Source organism: Camelus dromedarius, chromosome 1 (genome assembly GCF_036321535.1).
Source record: "Camelus dromedarius isolate mCamDro1 chromosome 1, mCamDro1.pat, whole genome shotgun sequence".
NCBI classification, from domain to species: Eukaryota; Metazoa; Chordata; class Mammalia; order Artiodactyla; family Camelidae; genus Camelus; species Camelus dromedarius.
The window spans coordinates 49,377,267-49,400,611 of NC_087436.1; the positions used below are offsets into that span (position 1 = coordinate 49,377,267).

The window sequence follows — 23,345 nt, forward strand, 5'->3', positions numbered from 1 at the left end:
CATAGGTTATTACAAAATATTGAATATAGGCCCCTGTGCAATATAGTATGTCCCTGTTGTTTACCTATTTCAAAAACAGTAGTGTGTATATGTTAGTCCCAAACTCCTAATTTATCCCTCCCCACCACTTCTTTCCCCTTTAGTAACCATAGTTTGTTTTCTATGTGTGTGAGTCTATTTCCAGTTTGTAAATAAGTTCATTTGTATCATTTTTTAAAGATTCCACATATAAGTGATATCATATGGTATTTTTCTTTCTCTTTCTGGCTTACTTCCCTTAGAATGATGATCTCTAGGTCCATCCATGTTGCTGCAAATGGTGTGATTTTATTCTTTTTATGGCTGAGTAGTATTCCATTGTATAAATATACCACAGCTTCTTTATCCAGTCATGTTTTGATGGATATTTAGGTTGCTTCCATGACTTGGCTATTGTAAATAGTGCTGCTATGAACTGGGTACATATTATTTTTATACACTTTTAAGAATCCTGCAAGATAAATATTTATTTTCAGTTTACAGTTAAGTAAAGGCTCAGAGAGAAGAAATACATTTCTACAACCAAAGAGATATTTAATGGCTCAACTAGCACTAGAACCCAAGTTTATCTATTTCATTCAGAGTGTGAACACTTTGCACTAAGTAACACAATGTATCTTTCAGAAATATCTAATTGAAAATTACTTTTGCCCCAAATTTCCCTCATAGTCATGTATTCTTATGCAACTAAAATATCTCCTCTTTTAGACAACAGTGAACAATCAACCTAGGGAAAAACTGGTATTGCTGCACAAGGGAGAGAGAGTTGGAGAAAAACTAGATCCAGAAATATAGAGATTAATGGGGGAAAAGAAAAAAAAAAAAAAAGATTATCCACAGCATCACATGTTCCTTCAGCTTGCCTATTTGTTCACATGCTTTATTTATTCATTCCTTGAATAATACTTTAAAAATTCAGACAGAGATATTTTGGCCTCATAGAGCTAAAAGTAATTACACAACTAAATACTTAATTGCAATTATGACAGGCACTACAAAGGGAAAGTTTGGAGGCTGCGGGGGAAGATAAAAGGAAGGATAAAATTCAGTTTAGAAGTCAACTTAATCTTCCCTTGCGGAAGTGATAATTGAGCTCACTTTTGAAAAGTAGAAATGAACCAATAAAATGAGGCATGAGGAGAGGAGTCTTGTTTCAGGCAGAAGGAATTGCACTTGGGAAGGGCCAAAAGCACAGAGGGATGTGGCATAAGGCCAGTGTGGCTGCAGTGCAAAGATTAAGTAGGAGGCTACAATCGGTGAGGCTGGTAAGATAGGCCAGGACCAGGACTTACACAGCCTGGTAGGTCTTGTTAAGTATTGAGTTTGCTTTTGTCATTAAAAATTGATTTCACCTCCTCAGGGTCCCCAGCATCCCTTTTGTCAGGTAATGGCACTATGTTTTATCCTTGGGGAACTGTAAGTAGATAGAGTGGCTGTTCCTAAAGAGAACCAGGCATGGCTTTCTTGAGAAGAGAAGAAGCCATTTTGTGATCTAAGCCTGCCCACAGTGCTTGCCCTTGAACACTTCTCAGTAATTAATGATCATAATGCAACAAAAAAAATGCAGAAACAGAGTATTATCAGGCAAGAGAAGTAACAATAGCAAAGATAATGTATCAGCTGTAAAGACTCTCAGTTCTGTTTCAGTGGTAAAGATCAGCCTGAAGCACTCAACCACCAGATCAACCTGAACCTAAGGGACTCTGACCCTCTGATGTCAGTCAGCTAAAGCTTGTGATGCAGGGGGAAAAAATGGGGAGTGTGAGAGGATGGCAGTGTCCCAGGTCTCAGTGGAGTCCCTGGGGCGTGTCCCAACAAGTGAGAGTCCTTGGCTTCATGCAGGAAAGAATTCAAGAGCGAGCCACAGTTGAGTAAAAGTAGATTTATTTAGAGAGATGTGCACTCCATAGACAGAGTGCAGGCCATCTCAGAAGGCAAGAAAAAGGCTAAGAGGTGCAGGGTTGGGTGCTTAGTTTAAAGTAAAAGTAACAGGCAGAGTGTGGGCTGTCCTGGAAGGCAGGAGAGACTGACTGAGAGGTGCGGTGTTGCTAGTTTTTATATGCTAACAAGTGAGAGGGTTATCCCAACCGCTTTGAGGAGAGGGGAGGATTCCCAGGATTGGGCCACTGCCTTCTCTTTGATCTTTGATGGGTAGCCTTGGAACTGCCCTGGCACTTGTGGGTATGCCATTCACCATGCTACTACCTGACAATGTGTATAATGAAGCTCAAGGTTCACTGGAGGTAGATTCTCCCGCCATCTTGGTCCCCCAGGGTCTAATGGGAGTTGATTTTTTCATCATTTTGGTGTTAATTGCTGTGTCCTTCCTTTAATGGCCGTGTCCTGCCCCCTTTCTTCCTGTGTCACTTGGACTCTATCCACTGCCCAAGCCCCTTCATGAAAATACATATACCCTTAGCTTAAAACTTCCCCAATTTTGTTTGGGGAGATACTGCCTTGGGAAAATCCCCAGTGTTCTCCTTGCTGCAGGTAATAAATCCTTCCTTCTCTGCATCTTTGGCTTGATTTGTGTCTTTTGATACCCACCAAGAGGCAAACCCAGTTTTCTGGGTAACAGAAACAATCTTCAAACCCTGAGGCTCAGGGAGAGCCAGTCTACCTTCAGCTTCAAAGGTGGGCACATGTTGAACCAGCCATGGCCAGTCAGAACCAACTCTGGGCCTTTTACTGGTATCACTGGCTATTGCAACCAGAAGGAAAAGCTCAGTTCTCTCAAAGGAAATGTTTCTCCTACAGCGCAGCCAACACAGAGGAAAGTGGAGCTGAGAGATGCCGTCTAGTTGACGTCACTGAACAGACCATGCTCCGTAACTTTTCATTTTTGTGTATCAGTAAATTCCTCCTACCAAGCAAGACTGTTTGAGATATATTTTGGTTACTTAAATCTGGAAGAGTCTTGATTTATAATTTTTTTAAAGGGTACAAGAATCAAATTGTAGTGACAGCTAGAATGCAGAATTAGCCAAGTCCAGGTAGAAAAGAGACAATAAGGACCCCTCCTTCTGTTACTGGAAAACTGGGTTCACCCTTTGGTGGGTGTTGAGCCAAAAGACACAATGAAACCAAAGATCAGGAGAAGGAGGGATTTCTTACATGTAGCAAACAAGGAGACCACGGAGGGTTTTCCCCCAAGCGGTCTCCCCCCCCCCCCCCCCAAATTGAACAACAACAACAAAAAACCCCAGCAAAATCTGGGAAATTTTAAGCTAAGGGTACATGCAAATTCATGAAGGAGCTGGGGTTGGGGGGGGGGTCGACAGAATAGAAACTTTAGTTGATTGAAGTCATGAGGGTCAGGAAAAGTCAACATCCTCATCCCTTAGGTTCCAAGTGATCTGGTGGTTGAGTACCCGAGGGCCGTGATTGGGGGCTGGGGTTTTAAATTCTGCAAAACAGCTCAAGACAGTGCTTTAGGCTAGAATTTATCATTGAAATAGGTCTGGAAGTCTTTACTAATGGTTTGTTATCTTTGCTATTGTTACTTCTCTTTCCTAAGAAGTATGTCCTTTTGTTCTTTAAATGTCAGTATTACTGAGACCTGTTCAAGGGCAAGCATTGTGTCCAGGCTTAGATCACAAAAGGGCTTAGGCCAAAAAATGGCTTCTCTTCTGTCAAGAAAGCTTTGCCTGCTTCTCTTTCTCTGGAGACACCCCTACCCTATCTGCTTACATTTCTTTATCTGAGAAATTAAACAACAGTTGAATAACTCACTATCTGTGGTATCTTAGGACTTGAGTATGGGCTGACTGAGACTGGAGATTAGAAGACATGTTTGGAAAAAAAAATCAGAAATGTATTGGTTCCTTTTTGTGAGGTTTAGTGACATCCTTTAAGAAAAGGACAAGCTGCAGTTAAAGCTGGTTTATTTGGAAGCAGTGAAAACATCAAGAGCAGGCCTTTCGCCCTTATCCTGCAATCCCAAACAGCCAGGAGCCAGAAACTGTATAACTGTTTGAAAAGTAAAGTCCTCTTTGCAGTCTAAATTTAGTGCCAGCAAAAGTGAGGAGGGTAGAGTGAAATTAGAAGATAAGATTGAAACCAGGAGCCACCCACTTCTGTTGACAGAACATCAAGGCTAATTGTTAGAAGACAGAAACAACACCTTTGGGATCTAGAATCAAGGATTAGGCCTCTGTGTGAATACTGGCTTTTGTTGTTAACTCAGTGAATTTACTGGAAACAAATAGATTGTAGAGTTTACTAAACTTTTAAGGAACTAGTGTTTCCAGAGAAACTCAAACACCCAGAAACTCAGGGCTGTGATTGCTCAACCCCCAAGGCAATACTCAGTCAGGATCCTAAACCCACACTAACAGAAACAACACCACTGATGGACTGTGAGAATGAGAAAGTAAACACCCCCCAGTGCCTTTCGCAGCTCTGATCAGACAGGACAAGTTACAGGGGAAATCATCCCAGAAGACACACCCAAGAGCAGACCAAAGGGTCCCCAAGAAATTCACTCTGAAGCCAATACAAGGGATCCCTTACTCCTGTTCAGTGAGTACTAAGCACATTGCAAGTCACCCCTCCTCCCATTTCCCCTTTTCAAGTAGAAGGTTTATAGTAGTCATTTTGTTTCCTCATCACAAATGTATATTATGTTTGTTGGAGATGCTTAAATGTATCAGTTTACAGTAGGTTTCTGAATCGTGAGGAATGCACATGAACAAGAGAATCTGGACTCAGCCTGGGTTCAGTAACTGGGTAAAACCTGCATGGTGCTGGTACGTATGTTTTTGATTCCATATGTATTACTGCTTAATGCAGGGTTGGGCAATTTTGAATTTTGTGGCTGTTGCAGAGGCAGGCAGTGAACTGTGATAAACATCTGTTTTGGCCTATCCAGAATCCATTTCTTCTAGGTCCACTCCCTGGTTTTCCCAGGGGAACTCCTCCTACCCCACTTTCATTACACGTGACTAGGTGAATCTGACTTCAATTTCAGCTTCAGAAGGTCAATGCGGACGCAGACCTGGCCAATCAAAACATTGTAAACCTCTGGCTGTAGTGACTGGTTCTGGGTATCTAAACCACAGTTTGATATCTAGGCCAGTTAAATCAAAAGCAATGAGACAGTTTTGGGACTGGGGAAGAGACATTTTCTTTCTGTTGGAATTGTTGCAAATATAGAACATAAGCCTGTGGTTTCTAGCACCTATCATAAATGACAATAGAGCTTACCTGACAATACAGCTAAAATAGGCCAAAGGAGAGCATTTGACTCATTTTGAAATGGAGCAGGATGCTGTGGGACCCTCCAGGTACAAATACTTGTCATGTCTGCCTTTTTTTTTTTTTTTTTTTTTAATGGTGGTACTGAGAATTGAACCTAGGACCCCATGCACTCTACCACTGAAGCACTGAACTATACCCTCCCCTCCCCATTTCTTGTTGTAGGAAATAGGCTTCAGTCAGCCTCCTTGACCTTCCCTGGGTTCCAAAGGGCAGATTCAAATAGTTACTAATCAGCAAAGGGAAAATGCAGAAAGAAAAGAGGAGCAGTTGAGAAACAATAGTGCAGACTTGGGGCAGGGTCCTGATTCCTCCTCAAGGAATATATATAACCGTATCTTTGAGTTCTTCTGCAGGAACTAAGGCACCACCCAGATGGAGGATGGTAATTTCAGACTGAGCACAAGATTGCTGGAGCCCTGCCCTGTTACGTCACCACCAACCAATCAGAAGAAAGTCACACACCCTGCAGCCCTCATCCCAAATTGTGCCTTTAAAAACTTCTCCCTGAAAATCATCAGGGAGTTTGGGGTTTTCCGAGCATGAACCACCTGTTCGCCTTGCTTGGCCCTGCAATAAACCTTTCTCTGCTCCAAACGCTAATGTTTCAGTTTGGCCTCACTGTACATTGGGTACAGGAACTTGTGTTTGGTAACAATTTGAGTTCCTTCGTCTAGCTGAACCTAAGAGTAATCTACCTTTGACATTTTTCACTATGTGATTCACCCCCCACCTCCCCAGCTTCCCACTTTCCTGAGGGCAATCTAATTTATGTTGGGTTCATTTCCTTCCCAACGGAGAGTCTTTAACACAAGAGCAATGAGAAGTCATGAAATGGATTTAATCTGGTGGTATGTGATGAGATTTGATGTTTTTGAGGGGTAAGTTTTGATTGAAGGAACACCTTTAAAACATTTCCCATTTCATTCCCAAAAAGTACTAAATAGGAAGAATCAGTAGGCTAACTGTACCTATATTTGTCCCCAGAGTTTGTAGCAAAACCAAATATAACTGGTTAGGGGTCATCACTGGGGACAAGGTAGGTGAGTATTGTCCACATTGTTACTTTTACTCTTCTTTAGTGTCTGCTATTTGGTCTCCCATTATTTTGCATAGAATTCTATCCAGGTATACTTTTATACATTCACCAAGCCAGTTAGCATTTCATCCATGAATTAAGTAAAGTTCTGGCTCATTCTCTGTGTATTGAAGGTTTGAAAAGATAGTTGGTAGGACTTTTCCAAGATAGAAATATAGTAAGCATTTTTTATGAAAAGATGAAAGAGAATAGGCCCACCAATTGCTATAATTATCTACAGCAAGATTAACAATAATTTATTAGTATTAATTATATCACATGTGCATATATTAATTAAGACTAAGAATAAATGTTAGAAACTTTCTAATGAAGTTAGAAGTGTTCTGGCTGTCTTCTGATATATCACTTAAACTAAATTTTAAAAAATTCTTTAAATTTTAGCTAGTGAATAAAAGTAAAATCTGTAACTTGTAGATGACATTTTATTGCTTTCTGTTTCATCTCCTTTCCCTATGGTGGGCTAGGTTGCAATCATGATGGTAAAAACCAGAGTTGATCATGGACCAGGGAGTCAAGGCCAACACTCTAGAGGAGGGAGAGCAACAAAGTAGAACTAAGCTGGATCCCTAAATGACCACCTGTATTGGAGCCAACTACCTACCCAGGAACACTCATGAGAAATGAATAAACTCTGTTTTATTAAAAGATTGTATTTTGGTGGCTCTTTATCACATCAGTTTAGCATGTACATCCATCAAATACAATGGATTATTATTTCCAAATAATAATTAGTCTTGTGTGTGTGTGTGTAGCAGATTAGGTGACCAAAAACTAAACAAAATTCAAAATTTCCTTTATTCTCATTATACAGAATGCCCCTTGTGGCAATGGTTGTCAAACTTTAGAATGCATAAAAATTTCCTGGGAAGTTTCTTTAAAAGAATATATAACAGAATAACAAGGATAGTTCTAAATTCACATATTTTTGGACACAAAAATTTAATTTGGTTAATCAGTTTATAAGTAATAATCTTACAAACTTTTACTCCTTTAAAATTAGTTTGAATTTAATTCAATCTAAGATACAGACTGAACTTAAAACATTTAATTCTTCATGCTCTAAAAATGAGCTTGAAATATGCTAAAATGATAAATAATGGTTCAATTATAGGAAGTGACTGATAATCTGAAGTTTATGTCAGAAAGATACAATGCAAGAGATAGACTTTTTGCTGCAATAATCAGTTCTGTATGGAAGAAACAGAAGTTCTAAACTTTAGATTAAACATATATAAATTTAAGGATAGAATGACCAGCTTTAGTATTTGATTCTTGGGTGTTTTCTATAACTTTCTGAAGCAGCAAGAGGTAAGAAAACAGATAAGAAAAATTAAAGGCAATACTAAACTTGGCCCCATCTCACTTCAAATCCTCAAGTCTAAAAAGAGGTTTAAGAAAAAAATTTTATCTAACTATGCCTTGATGGAAAATAAGAGCCAACCTATGGGGGGAAAAAAGCCCCCAAACACTATACTTTAAAACTCTTCTCTTCATTTTTGTTGAATTATATATTTTTTACCTCTAATATGTTTGTTGTAAAGAAAAGAGGGCCTATTATTCAGCTGAGGACTTATTCCACTTCCTCAGAATGTAAGAGAAATACAAAAAGAGGAAAATTTTGATTTAATGCAAAATTTCCTTCCAGGCAGCTATGTTCATTTCATGGTGGGAAGCAGCTGGCACAAGGAGGCCTGAGCTGCAGGAGCGAAGTTTCTCTCTCTTCCAGCCAAGTGGCTTTAAATGCCTCTCTCATCAAAGGAGGAACCAAGTTGGACTTCACATCTACGCAATTTAAAAATAAAGAGGCAAACCTTTTCACGTATTATTTTTTTTTAGTGAGTTTTTCAAATGATTAAACAGTTTGCCTTTAATGAACATCTTAAAATGTTCTCCTAAGTGTTTTCATTCCAGAGGAAAGAAAGCACTCTACACTCTGATATCAACATTAGTACTGAGTATACACTCTTCTCCCCAAGAGACTCAAGAATTACTCTGTATAAACAGATTTCTAGAACCTGAAGTCTTATTTGGTATAAATATAAATTTTCTAAGTATTATCAATCGATATCAAATTTTTTGACAACCTATTGTGTATCTGAATTTGGGCAAAATACTATGATCTACTTTTTATTGCAAAACAAAAATCTTAAATTAGATGTTTACACAAAGACGCTCAGGGTGTCACACCGCTATGAGGAATAGTTGTGCCACACAATGCCAGTAATATGTTCTTTACTGAAGATTTTGAAGAAAGACGATTTTGAGAAAAGTGAGTCAGCTTTTTAAAATGGCTTTTTGTATGATTTTAAACTCTATTTTAAAAGTAGGTAGCACTTTTTCCCCATTTAATGTTACCACCACATTACTACCTTCTAGTTGTGAAATCTCATGATTCATCATCATTAGAGAAATTTAGAAAGTTCTGATGGCATAATGCCTGCCTTGGCTTCCCACTATAGTAGTTTAGTGTCAGGATACCAACCTACACATATATTTTGGTTTGTTACACAATGCCTCTGATTTGCAAGACTTCCTCCTTTATTAGCAATGTTCTTTTTCTTCTGTAATTCTCAACATATTTTACTAAAGAAAAGTGACCTAAAAATCTAGGTCACTGCATATTGTAGGTGAAACTTTGCTTAAGGTTTGGCTAAGAGATATTCGCATTAAGAAGTTTGAGAATATTTGGGGTAATTCACTGGACACATTCCTAGAAAAGAAAATGCTCTTTTTGAGACTTATTCAACAAGTTAATCTGTTAACATTCTAAACTAATGTATCCTTTGGAGCAGAAGCAGAAGGTGGTAAGCATGAAGCCTCATTTACTGTTTGACAGTTTGTTTTCCAAAACCAGGCTTCTGTGGCCAAGTCTAAGTGGTCGAGGTTTGGGGTAAACTCTCCTGTGGTTATACAAGTGATTGTCCTTAAAATCGGAGTTTCTTCAGATGAATCCACATATGCACCGGTGAAGCCCACAGCTTAAGAGTAACCTCCTCACTCCCCATTCTGTTTTAACCAATATCTAAGAGTAGGTTTAGCCACAAGAAAATTGGCTGCACCCATACTGTCATGGTGTTAGGGACACCTGCCAACTGTTTCAAAACATGGACGGCATTGGCAGGCATCAGTGAGACAAATGGAGTTTAGCTCTGAAAACTGATTTTGTAAGTGCTTTTGTTTCTACTATGCCTCCTGGAATCTCATTCAAATACATTTTGCAATAATGTGGTTACTACCTTATTGATCTCTGAAAAAAAAACAAGCACTTTACTTTTTAGAGGAGAAAATGTTCTCATCATGTTAGGTTAAGGTCAATCTATGAACCCCAAGTACTTTTCATTTCAGCATAGATTTTTCCATCTGTCCCATGAACAGCCTCTTTGACCAAGAAGAACATTGTAAAAAGCAAATATTTTATGTCCAGATTTCCCTAGAGAATAATAAATAATTGAATTTTCTGTGTTTCAAAAATATTTGAAAGTGTAATCATAGTTTGTGATAAAAGACACATGCATTTCCATAAATCCAAACGTGTTTAGAAAATGTCCTCAAATAGCTTACATGAGGGATTACACTACTCAACTGGATAGATTTCTTTTCTTCCATAAAGGGGCACAGAGTGAGTTTCCTTATTAAAAACATGTGCCAAGGATTTTTTTTTCTACAATCTGTATATTATTTACCTTTTACAAAGATATTTATGTAAAATTTATGTACAATTTCCTTCTTGGAACTGGTCAACAGTCCTTGTCAGTCAAGATAAATCTTAGAAATCAATAATATAAAGTTAATAAAATCAGTATCTGTCTTACATAAGCATATTTTTTTATTTCATTTTTTTCTCACATTCTTTTTGAAAGAGGATATTTTGATCCCTAAAATGTAAGACTTGTCAGGACTTCCAGAATTTTTAATCTTGCTAGAATACTGTGTACAGAAGTCCTGGAACATGGGAAAATACTGACATTTAAAGTTTCTAGATTGTTTCAACTTTATAAAACCCAGTGAATTATCTATTAAGCTAATTTTTTTTTTTTTTTTTTTTGCTGAGCAACAGTTATTGAATACAGAAGGTATAAGCCTGTTAGCCACCTTTTAATTACATTAAGCAAATTTTAGTCTATCACATTCCAATGAGTTCTTCTGCTTATCAGTGTGTTAGGTAGGTAGATAAGTGGGAGCACCAAGCAGATAAGGTGGAGAAGATGGAGGATGGTCCGGAAGATGGCAGTATGCCCGCCTCCAGCATAAAAGGGCTTTCCATCCTCTAAATGAGTGCAGCAAGAAACCAGTTAGGACTGGGCAGCAGCAATGGTGTGGCAGTGACAAGGACCTAACTGGACACGACCCAATCCTCATTGTAATGTAATTGGTATTGCAGTTTAGGTACCTCCCCCGTAGGTTTTTCTGTGTGCATCATGGGTAAGGACATGTGCAAAAGGGGACAAGCATGACTAAGCACTCCAGGAGCAAGAGCCATCAATCAAGAGACCACCCCTAAGCCAGGGTGTAAGACAGAAGGGACAAGCAAAGACCAGGCTGCCCTCCTCTCTTGGAGGTGTGCTTTTACTTTGCTAATAAAACCTTTAAAATCTTAAGCTACCCAATGCTTCCATCTCCTGTCTGAATTCTTACCTTTTGGGTAAGACAAGAACTGGGGTCTTTTCCCTTCCCCTTTTGAGGTAACAAGTGTACTTTTTAGGTATATCACCCTATCATTTGATAGGTACATACTTAGAATTGATCATTCCTGAAATAATACTTTCAAGGACATAGCCCTCAAACCTTTCAGAAAAATTCTAATAAGAGTTGAGTCAGAAAGTGTCCCAGCAGGAAACAGAGGGCATACTCAAATAAGGGTAACTTGAGAAGTGTTTAATAAAGAGATATTACAGCTGTTTGGAAAAGGTTTATGGAAAACAAAAGAGAACACTGCTATCATCCCTAGGCCTAGAGGGGCAAGGTGAGGAAATGGTTACCAGAACTCAGAAGAGAAGCAATGTGTGGAGTAGGCCAGCTTGAGAGGAGCTGTGAAGGACAAAGCCAGTCTGAGGTGACCCCCAGGGAGGGAATCAGGAAAGAAATACCCCAAATTTACTCTTGCCTCTCTGTGGTCCATTGCCAGGCAAGTCTTCCATGAGCTAAACTGCACTGCTTAATATGGTAACCTAGTCACAGATGGCTACTGAGTACTCAAAATGTTGTAAGAGTAAAATATACACCAAATTTTGAAAACATGGTGCAAAAAGAGAGTGGAAAATATATTACTAACTTTGTATTAATTGAAAATAGGAAGGATAATATTTAGACACATAATCAACATATTAAATATGAACATGTACTATTAAATATATATTTATCAATATATGTGATGTTATGTATAAGTAATAACATAAGATATTGGGGTTTTTAAAACAACACACGTAGTATGAGTTTACTTACATGACGTTTAAACAGTCCAAACTAAAGTATTTTTTATTTAGAGTCACTTACATTTGTGGTGAAACTATAAAGAAAAGCAAGGGAATTAATAATAAAAAATTCAGACTAGAGATTCCTGGCTGAGAGGGAGGAGTGACTAGGAAAGGCACGTAGGGGACTTCAAAGGTATTGATAATGCTTTATAAGATACATTGCTAATACTAATTTTACCTGTTTCTTTTTAATTTTTAAAACATGCTACTAGAAAAAGTCAAATGTTTAAATAATTATTAAATTTAAAATATGTTTATATCGTATCATTTATCGTATCATTTTTCTTAGAGAGCACTGGGATAAACTCACCAGGAGTTAGAGGATACAGGGGTCTGCTGATGTGGTTAGAGACAGGCCAGCCTTCTATAGCAGAAAGTAGGATGAAGAGTGAACCTGGAGGGGCCAACAAAGATACCTGGCTTAGGCTGTTAATAGAGAAAATGAACATGAAAAGATTTACCCTAAGGAAGAGGATTTCTCTCTCTCTCTCTCTCTCTCTCTCTCTCTCTCTCTCTCTCTCTCTGTGTGTGTGTGTGTGTGTGTGTGTGTGTGTGTGTATGTGTGTGTGTGTGATTTCTATTGTTGGCCAGTGGAATAATTTCTTAGCAAGCTTGTTAGCACATTCCATATCAGCGAAGACTAGCATAAAAACAAACAAACAAACAAAAAACCCAGCATTGGGGATGCACCAAATAATCAGTTGAGCCTTTTAGAATTGTTTTGAATTTATGCATGTTTCCACTTGCTAAAGCTTAAATATAAATTGAAATTCATATTATCTTTAGGTCTTTAACAGACAGCTACAGCAGTCCTAACAAGAAGAAGACATAATTAAAATGGTTTTCCGGGATGGCATTTTGATAAAAACATTTGACAGAATATTTCTGATAAAAAAGATTTGTTTAAAAAAATCTTTTGTCAAAAAAACCTTTGTTTAATTTTAGGCATTTATCTACTTACTCAGCAAATACTAAGTTGGAACACCTATATTCACCCATTGAGCTTTCCAGTCTAATACTAGGAGAGAGATACTTAGCAGGAAAGCAAAAAAATAAATAATATTAATTTCATAGAGTTTTCTATATTAGTGAAACAGAGCAGGACTCTGTAGGGCCCTCCCAGGTACAAACCCTTTCCATGTCTCCTGTTTCTTATTTGCAGGAAATAGGCTTCATTCAGCCTCTGTGACCTTCCCTGAGTTCCAAAGGGCAGATTCAAATAGTTGTTAATCAGGGAAGGGATAGAATGCAGAAACAAGGGAGGAACAATTAAGAAATAAATATTGTAGAGAGAATATTAAAAATTGAAGTATTTAATTCCCTGATTGTATAGCCTTTGATTAAAATGAAGAAGTTCAATCCAGTTAATACTAGAAAGATTACTCTTTAAAATCTTATATAAGCTTAAAGGAACAATTGAGATTTTCTCTTACATACAAAATGCATATGCTTCATCTAGAGTTTGAAATTCATTGATGCAGGAGGCTACTTTATTTGACTTTCGCCACTTGGGTAATTTTGTCTTTTTCTGCATGCAACATGCTGGATTATCTGAATAGTATACTAACAGCCCGGATATTTGAGATGATGTACATATCAAATTGGAGATTCCTCGAAAAATTATAAAGGGAATATCCTTCTTAAAACTCTGAAAGCCTTTGGATGCATCCAGATCACCAAATTCTAAAAGTCAATGATGGCTATGTACATATGTCTGTTGTGCAAATGCTGATTTTTTTATATTTTAATTTTTTAAAAACGTCTTAATTTTTATTGAAGTGTAATTGATTCATGTTAGTTTCATGCACGCAGCAAAGCGATTCAGTTACACATAAACATACATACATATATATATATGTGTTTCAGTTTCTTTTCCATTGCAGCTCATTGCAAGAAACTGAATATAGTCTCCTGTGAAAATTCTGATTTTAAGTGTTAGAGTTTACTAGAAGGATATACAGCAAACAACATCTTTAGGGCCTTACACTTCCCAAAATTTCTATTCTCTTCCTCTTTTTCTAGGCTCCAACCTCTGGTTTATATTCCTCATATATCTTCTTGTTCCATCTTCCTCTTCCTTTCTGGTCACATAGTCTTAATCATCTTATGCCTTTGCATGATCTTTCTTTCTATTTTTTTTTTCATGGAGATACTGGGGATTGAACCCAGGACCTCATGCATGCTAAGCATGCACTCTTCCACTGGGCTATACCCTCCTCCACCACATGATCTTTCAAGTGATCCCATATATTTAGGAAAATCCATTAAGCCAAAGGCCTACTCTAGGCAAAACTAGAAAAAATTATCCTTCATGATTTTTTAATCTTCCCTTTAAGCCCTTGTTGATTTCTTTTTAGCACATCTACTCCACCAAGTAGCCAGAGATTTCAGGCCTTCTTTTCCTTTTCCAATGTAAAAGCTCAGATTCAGCAAGATCTTCCCGGAGAACTCACATATAGAAGTTTAAACAATTGGTAAGTAATTTCCTGTGTGCAAGGAGTGTCTGCATTTCAGTATGTGATAATTGGTTAATTCAAAAGACTGAGGATTTAATCATGAAATGTTCAGAACAATCAGGTTAGGTGCCAGTCAGGCCCAGTGTCCCTATGAACTGCCCTGCTCAGGAAAGCAGCACCAGGCTCTATGTGCAAAATCAGGACTAATTTGACCAGAGTAGGCACCTGGCTAACTAAGGTCCACTCATCATAATGTCAATAATCTATAAGACTGACCGGTTCTTAAGGTACAAAAGGTTCTGTCCAAGAAGGGTGAGATAATTCACCCAGACAATCATCCTATCTCTTTCAGAGTTCTGTGTGGAGATTTTGGGAAGAATTTCTCAGTAAGGGTACAAGAGCAGAATGACCACTCCTGGCAGGGAAAACAGACATGCCATGGGAGAAAGGCTACGAAGGTTATGAAAGAGAAAATAATTGGTCCCCAAGTGTTTTGGCTATCTGTAGCTATATAACAAATTACCCTCAAACTCAGTGCTTTCAACAAGTTTTATATGCTCATGGATCTCGGGGTCCAGAATGGAGGCAGAGTTTGGTTGGACAGTTTTTCTGCTCCACTTGGCATGCACTATCTCATTCACTCATTTGCACTCCCTTGGTGGTTGAGCTGGACTGGACGTTCCAAGCAAGCTTTACTCACATGTCTGACACGTAAGTGCTCCTCCACATGGATTCTCTCCCTCCACGTGGTTAGCCTGGATTCCTCCCAACATGGTGGTCTCTGGGTAGTTGTACTTCCCACATGGTGGCTGGTTTCTGAGGAATATTCCAGGAGGGGCAAAAGCAGAATATACAGATCTTTGAAGACCAGTCTTGCAAGTTGTACAGTCATTTCTGCCACATTCCATTTGTCAAAGTGTGTGATAGGGCTAGATTAGGTTCAAGGGGGAGTGGAAATAAACCTCACCTCTTGATGTGAGGTGTGGCAAGAATTCAATGATATCTTTAAGTCACCATATCAGGGTTACTTTGGAGCCACATGGTTTTCCAGTTCTGAGTCTTTGTACTATGCAAATGGAAGGTCCCAACAGAGAGCTGATTTGGGGTGGCAGTGGTGAGATTAGGGTGTGTCCAGTTCCACTTGTCATAACTTGCTGATAATCATGATGCTTATTAGTAATATTTGCTTAAATCATGCCATAAATACAACATCTCTCTAATCTAGGGAATCAAAAAGAGTTTTAACTTCTTTTAAAGCTCTGCTGGCAGTTATTTTCTATGGGATCCCCTTTAAATGTATTTTAAAAACTCATATTAAGTTAATAGAACAATAAAAATATAAAACAGATCTTTATGGAAGATTTCTTTTAAAAATTGTTCAGTGAATGAAAAAAGGCCTCTGGCTTGATAGTATGAGGTATAGTAGGAGTGAATCTGTGTTGAAGAGGGAATATTACAAGAATTAGACATTAATTTTATGGTGCCCCATTAACTGAGTGAGTGCACATGTAATACACATGAGTTAATTCTTTTCTGATCTACCTGAGATGACAAGGGCTTTTCAGAATAAATACTATTTTACATTTCATGGGCCAGAAGCGTATTTAGAATATATATAGCGTATGTCTCAGGCACTTGGCAGAGTAGGGGGAGGGGAGGGAAAGGGGTGGGCAGGAGGCACATGCAGTGGCTATACTAGGATGACCAAGGGTGAGATGCCCCTGTTAATTTCTGGGAAATAAAACCCAAGGCACTTGAGGACAAGAGAAAAGTCACATTAGGGCTAGAAGACTTCTATCTTGGCCTTTTATTTTTTCTTTCTTTCTTTCCTTTTTTTTTTAAACAAATATTTCTAAGAGAGGTTAAGAAACTTACCCAAAGTTTCACAATTCCTTGGATACAGCCCTTTGACTTCACATATCTACTACACCATTCAAGAAAGTAACATAACATTTTCAACCTTCTAAACATCACCTCTGGTCCTGGCACTATTTATGAGACCGACTTCCCTTGTGTTTCCTTTTAAGGCAGGCTTTGATGATAATTCAAAAACAATTTCATCTGTTTTCAATCAGGTTTTCTCATCCTTTAATGTGAAGATGCCGATTTGTTAGCTCTGATTCATTAGGTCTGAGATACTGTGGTTCTCACAGGCTCCCAGGTGATGTGGATGATGCTTGCTGTGGGCCAAGCTTTGAATCTCAAAGAGTTAGGCTATTACGGTGTCAAATATTGTCCCTAAAATACCTGTGGAAATTACCAGGAAATTAATAGCAGGTATAAATGCCAAATAAATTCTACTTTCCTAGGCTAGTCAAAGATTTATTCATTTATACAAGAAATATTTATCAAGAGTGTGAAACAGTTTAGGCATTGTCTAGGAAGAGAAAAGATAAAATTTTTACTGTCATTTCCATTATCACAATAAAACAAAGTACCACATTAGTGATTACTTAGAAGTCATTTTTGATATGTTCAAGCAGAGTTGTTTTCTAGCACACTTTGGACGTAGATTATACGTAAATATTAAAAACCCTTTTCCAAGAATAGACTCTATCAGTATATTGTTCAAGTTCCTAGAATTTAGAAATACTTCTGGAGATGACCTTCAGTGAAATTTTGCTCCAAAATAAAATTTTTTTTTTACCATTAAACAAGGGGAAAAACATGTTTACTTTTAAGTCCACAGAGGAAAGCCGGCTTATACTGCCTGGTACTTGAACTTGTTAAATGTGCACAGAATGCTTTATGTGACACTTAGGCTAGGATTGCTTGATTTGCTTCCACAGCTGGCCCATGTGGTCTTTTGTGACATAACCCAGGTCAGGTTGACCTGCCAAATAACTAAAATTGCCAAGTGCCAACCAGAAAGAGCGAACTGAATTATTATTGGTACTGTCTTCCCTCACTGCAAGGGCAGTAACCTCAGCATTTATTAATCCAAAGAGATGCTCAGTTTATCATGAACCTGGGAGCTACATCAAATGTATAACTGTACCTCTGACAGCAAGAGTGAGATTTGCTGAGCCTTGAAACTCTCTCAGCACATCCTTAGGAGATACAACTTTGTAGCTATCAGTTGGTGGCTGTGAGAGTTAAACAAACAAAAAAAGCAGTCATGCTATTGCAACAGGGATTGCCCCAATCTCTCCTTTCAGTTAATGAAGTGTTGAAAGTTCAACACCCAAGTTCTTTGTGGAACTAACAAGAAACAAACGAATACTAGTTGCTGGAATGAAGACTTTAGGATTTAAAGCTTATTCACCATCATGCCATCAAGACTGCATTAGGCATTGTCCAGGAAAGAAAAGATAAATTTTTTTGTATGCATTTACTAGTTCACTATTTATTTATTTATTCATGCATATCTTTTTTTTGGTGGGGGGAGGTAATTAGATTTATTTATGTATTTGTTTATTTTAAAGTGAAGGTACTGGGGATTGAACCTAGGACCTCGTGCATGCTAAGCATGTGCTCTAACACTGAACTATACCCTCCCCCACCATGCATATCTTTTGATCACATAAAGTGTGAGCAAAGATAGTGCCACTTGTTTCTCTGCTGTGCTAATATACAGCCTTGTTCATATAAGTGCACAGAACTGCTTGGTGAGTAATAACAGGATGCAATCTGGATACTTATCTTCTTCTATTATTTACTTATTTTATTAGCATCACACTTTCTCTGCTTATTCCAAAGAGAAATTCTTGGCTCACTTCTTGACTTCTTGATAATGGCTGGATTAGACAATTAGAGCAGTCCCTCAGAGAAGTTTGGATGAATTCCCATGATTCCATAATTGATTTTTCTGGAAAAACAGAGGGATGCAGATTATCTAAAATGTCTCAGTATCTTCTGGGGTACTCATTCCCTGGATGTTGCTGTTGTGACTACAGCAAGACACATCGGGGAAGCGAACTCTTTCAGCACTGGTGTTAGGAGGACCAAAATTTACTCTTCATTTTCTCCTCAATCACATTTATTCTCTGGGACAAAAGAAGTAACCTATCTGGATATAACTTTGTAAAGTTTCTCCTGTAAAATCTCCCACAACCCTATTTTTGTGTTATTTAAAATAAAATCATATATGGTGATAGAAGTAGGACATTAAAGATGTCTTCGAGGAATATTATGCATTGAATATTCTGGCTATAACATAAATGAGCCCAAATTTAGAACCAAGCCCTACAGTATTAAAAGATGTTTCTTATTCTGACTACCCCGAGACCCAACTGCTTGTTGTATCAAAGTGGCAGATGGAAGAGAACAACCCCAGTCCCTGATGGTCCCCTCGCATCGCTGTATGCCAGGCACTGGGCGAACGGCTTCATATGCATCAACTCATTTCATTAAAAATTTTTAAGTAAAAAACTCATTTCATCTCTATGATAACCCTATAAAGTAGGTAATTTTTTTTACCCGCTTTATAGATGGGGAAATAAAGGTGCAGAAAGATATTAAGAAATATTTCCAAGGATATTCAACTAGTACAGACAAAATGTATCCAAGCCCAGGCTTACCTAGCTCTAGAGTCCTTATTCTAACTGCTGGTACACTATGGGGCCCTTCTAATCCAAGCTTCCTCCAAATTCCCTCAAACAGAAGTGTTGCCAGTACCAGAATCCCCTTGTAAAGGTGAAAACCTAGAATAATTGCTCTCATCAAATTGGCACATATAGTTTTTCTAATCTTGTAAATAAAGTCTTGTAATAGACATTATTTGTTTACTACATTACAATGACTTGTAAATAAGTCTTTGGTGCCTTGAAAAGATGGTTTTATACCAGGCTGCAGAGTAATGGGGATTTAATATAATTTCATATGGACAATCTGCAGCAGAGGTGAGGAGAGAATTTATATTTACTGACACCCCCAAAGTTATATTCAATTCAGTAGACTTGGCTGCATGCATGCCCTAACCTATTTAGAGCACAATTAAACTTAAGTCTACTCTTGGAAAGGATAAACCTTACTCCCATCCCGGTTAATCCAACCGATCAATATGCTTCATGACTTCATGACTTTACATAGCTGAATCAAAATGTAGATGCAATTGTTAATTCTATATACTTGACACTGTGAGCATTTTTCCTTCTTCTTGCATAGTTTTATGATTTGCAAAATATTTTGTGTATTTCTTGTTCATTATGCAAATATGTCATCGTTGTTGGGCATTTTCTTTTTCCTTTCCTTAGGTTTTTCTCTCTTTCTTTCCTTGTCTCTCTCTTTTTGTTAGTGTAAGTATGTGAAATGACCGTCTTGTTATATATAGCTCACTTTTGCTTCCTTCCTTCCTTCCTCTCCCTCCCTTCTTTCTTTCCCTTCTCTCCCTCTCCCTTGCTTCTCTCGCTTTCTTTCGTTAAGCTAAATTGTGAAAAGTGATCAAAGGAAAAGAATGTTTTTGCAACTCTTGAAACCTCTTGCCAAACTATTTACCAAAAGCGCTGTACCTATTTATGCTGAAATCCACAACGTATGGGAGCACAGTTTCTTTTTATTCTTGCTGGAACTGTTCGTTATAGTAATTTTAAACTTCAAGTAGTGATAGAATGCTTCCTCATTGGGAAAAATTCCACCTTTTTGAAAGGTTCTTTCTAAAGTTTTTCACCTTTTATATTGTTGGAGAGTTAATTTTTTGGTTATTAAAAATGTTCAATAGACTACCAAAATCAGTTTATTTTCACCATCCATATCTGCCTAAGATATATGAGACAAATGGTTCTATATGTCAAATTATCCCTCCTTGTTTGTCCACTCAAGACTTTACACTGCTACCTCAGTCTGGGAGAAGAAATCCCCCTTGCTAGCTCTTTTCTCACCACAGGCTGAATTTGCATTTAGAGGTTCCCATTTTCTTTCTCTTGACATTACCCAATAGATACCACAAAATAACTGGCTGTCGAGAACCCTTGTGGCTCTAATTACAAGGAGAGCAGTAGCCTCCAAAGAGCCTGGTGTTCTTATGTGTGAACTAATCAGCAACTAGTACTGGTTCAGGGTCAAACATTCCCCTTTGATAAAGTCCTGGGGCAGGAGGATGATGGACAGGAGTCAAGCATGCCTGAAAACTTATTTTTTTGTAAACAGTGTTACAACCTATACATTCAAAAGTAATGTGAGAATAAGTTTTTTTTTAATTTTGAGAAATGTTTTTGGTTGGAAAAAAAAGTCAAACCTACAGTCAAATCCTAAGACTAATAACAATGACTTCTGTACAGCCCAGGGAACTATATTCAATATCTTATAGTAATCTATTATGAAAACAAGTATATGTATGTATATGTAGGACTGAAACATTGTGCTGTACACCAGAAATTGACACGTTGTAACTGACTATACTTTAATTAAATTGTAAATAAATAAAAAATAAAAATATTAAATTAAAAAACAAGACTAATGCAATGAACACTCACAGATTCTTCATCTACATTCACTAATTGTCAATATTTTGCCATATTTACTGTCTCTTTTTCTTTAAATAACATTTTCCCCCAAACCTGTTGAGAGTAAGTTGCATTTATCACTTTAATTTACCCATAAACACTTTAGCATATATATCTCCTAGGAACATATTCTCCTACACAAGTACAGTCTTACCACCATTCTCAGAGTATTTATTATTGGCACAACAGTGTTGTCTAATAGAGAGTCTATACCTAAATTCCCCTATTGTCCCAATGCCTTTATAATTAATAAAAATCTAAGATTTTATCAAGAATCATGCATTTTATTTAGTCTCCTTTAATCCAGAACAGTTTCTCAGTCTTTCTTTTTTTTTTACTCTTTCATGACATTGATGTTTTTGAAGATTCTCAGCCTTTCCCCACCGTGTTTTTTGGAATTTGGAAGCTGTCTTTCTGACTGTCGTATCAATCTACTTTTAACACCATTTCTCTCTGTGTGTCTTTCTTTTAGATCTTCCCCCTGACACTTTGGCTCTGTATTGTCCCTTTATTTACCTAGAAAGTCCCTTTCTTCTCTTTCATCAGCTTTTGGGACTTTTTTTGTTTCACATTTATTTTGTCCCTTTCCTTGTCTTACCCAAATTTTCCCTTTCCCTGTAGGCACTGATCTGTTTCCTTGAGATAATACTATTCTTAAACATTGTAATCAGTTTGGTATTATATATATCCTTTCTGACTCTTCAAGACTGTGTGCTCCCACTTAGCCATAAATAAGAAGGAAATAATGCCATTTGCGACAATGTGGAGGGACATCGAGATGATCATGTTAAGTGAAGTAAGTCAGACAGAGAAAGGCAAATATCATATGATATCATTTATATGTGGAATCTAAAAAAAATGATACAAATGAACTTATTTACAGAAACTATTTACAGAAATAGACTCAGACATAGAAAACAAACTTATGGTTACCAAAAGGGAAAGAGGGGAGGGATAAATTAGGAGTTCGGGATTAGCATATACACACTACTATATATAAAATAGATATACAACAAGGACCTACTCTATGAATTAGGGAACTATGTTCAATATCTTGTAATAACCTATAATGGAAAAGAATCTGAAAAAAGGGTAGACAGATAGATAGATGTATGTATAACTGAATCACTATGCTGTACACCTGAAACTAACATAACATTGTAAATCAACCGTACATCACTAAAAACAAAATAAAACAAAAAAAGACTATGTGATCCTTGCAAAGACAATTCTGTTTTACAAATATTTCCCTAAAAGTGTAATTTAAATTTGCCTTAAAGAGTTATACTTGTTTTCTCTCATCTCCCCAGCTCTCTTTCCTTTCTGTAGCTCTTAACTGAAATCCTTACTTTCCAGGTTGCCCTAAACTAGAAGTTTACTTTCATTACAATTACATTCAGTTAGATAGAGCATAATATGCTTTCCTTTACTCTTTGGTAGAAAAATGCATTTTGTCACATTTCTGGTTCAAAATTCATGAGATTCTATTTTAGTTAACACAAACCTTGATTTAAAGATTAAAAGCATGAAAATCAGCTTACCATACCTAAGCAAACACATCCGTCGAAAAATGGCTATTTAAAAATTACATCTCCTCACACCAGACAGAATGGCCATCATTCAAAAGTCCAGAAACGATAAATGCTGGAGAACAGGGAACTCTCCTACATTGTTGGTGGGAAGGTAGTTTGGTGCAGCCACTGTGGAAAACACTATGGAGATTCCTTAAAAAACTAAAAATAGACTCACCGTATGATCCAAAAATCCCACTCCTGGGCATATATCTGTCGAAAACTCTAATTCAAAAAGATACATGCACCCCAATGTTCACAGCAGCACTATGTACAGTAGCCAAGACATGGAAACAACCTAAATGTCCATCAACAGATGACTGGATAAAGAAGTAGTGGTATATTTATACAATGGAATACTACTCAGCCATAAAAAAGAATAAAATAATGCCATTTGCAGCAACATGGATGGACCTCAAGACCATCACTCCAAGTGAAGTAAGCCAGAGAGAGAAAGAAAAATACCATATGATATCGCCTATATGTGGAATCTAAAAAAAGAAAGACACAAATAAACTAATTTACAAAACAGAAACAGACTCAGACATAGACAACAAACTTACGGTTACCAGGAGGGAAAGTGGGGGCAGTAGGAAGGAATAATTTGGGAGTTTGAGATTTGCAGATACTAACTACTATGTATAAAATAGATAAACAAGTTTCTACTGTATAGCACAGGGAACTATATTCAATATCTTGTAGTAACCTAGAATGAAAAAGAATATAAGGAATATATGTGTGTATGTGTATGACTGAAACATTATGCTGTACACCAGAGATGGACACAACATTGTAAACTGACTATACTTCAGTTAATAAAAAATTACATCCTGATTATTTCAAGATAGTCAAATACAGTCCTATTTGTAAGCCCTGGAGGGGTCTTCGACATAATTAATTTACTCCCCAGAGTCTTCAGTTAAGGAAATTGAGAGCTCAAATCATTCAAGGTCATGATCAGTTGGTGGCAGAGACAGCCACTATAACCTGATTCTCAGTTTAGAATT

General features: G+C 37.4%; 1 long non-coding RNA gene across 1 annotated transcript; it reads left to right on the top strand.

The window, feature by feature from the left end:
- The first annotated feature begins 3,322 nt into the window (after window positions 1-3,322).
- On the top strand, window positions 3,323-5,892 carry LOC135321021 (uncharacterized). Its single transcript, XR_010380401.1, has 2 exons — window positions 3,323-4,787; window positions 5,652-5,892. It is a non-coding gene; the product is annotated as an uncharacterized LOC135321021 (long non-coding RNA).
- Window positions 5,893-23,345: the final 17,453 nt, after the last annotated feature.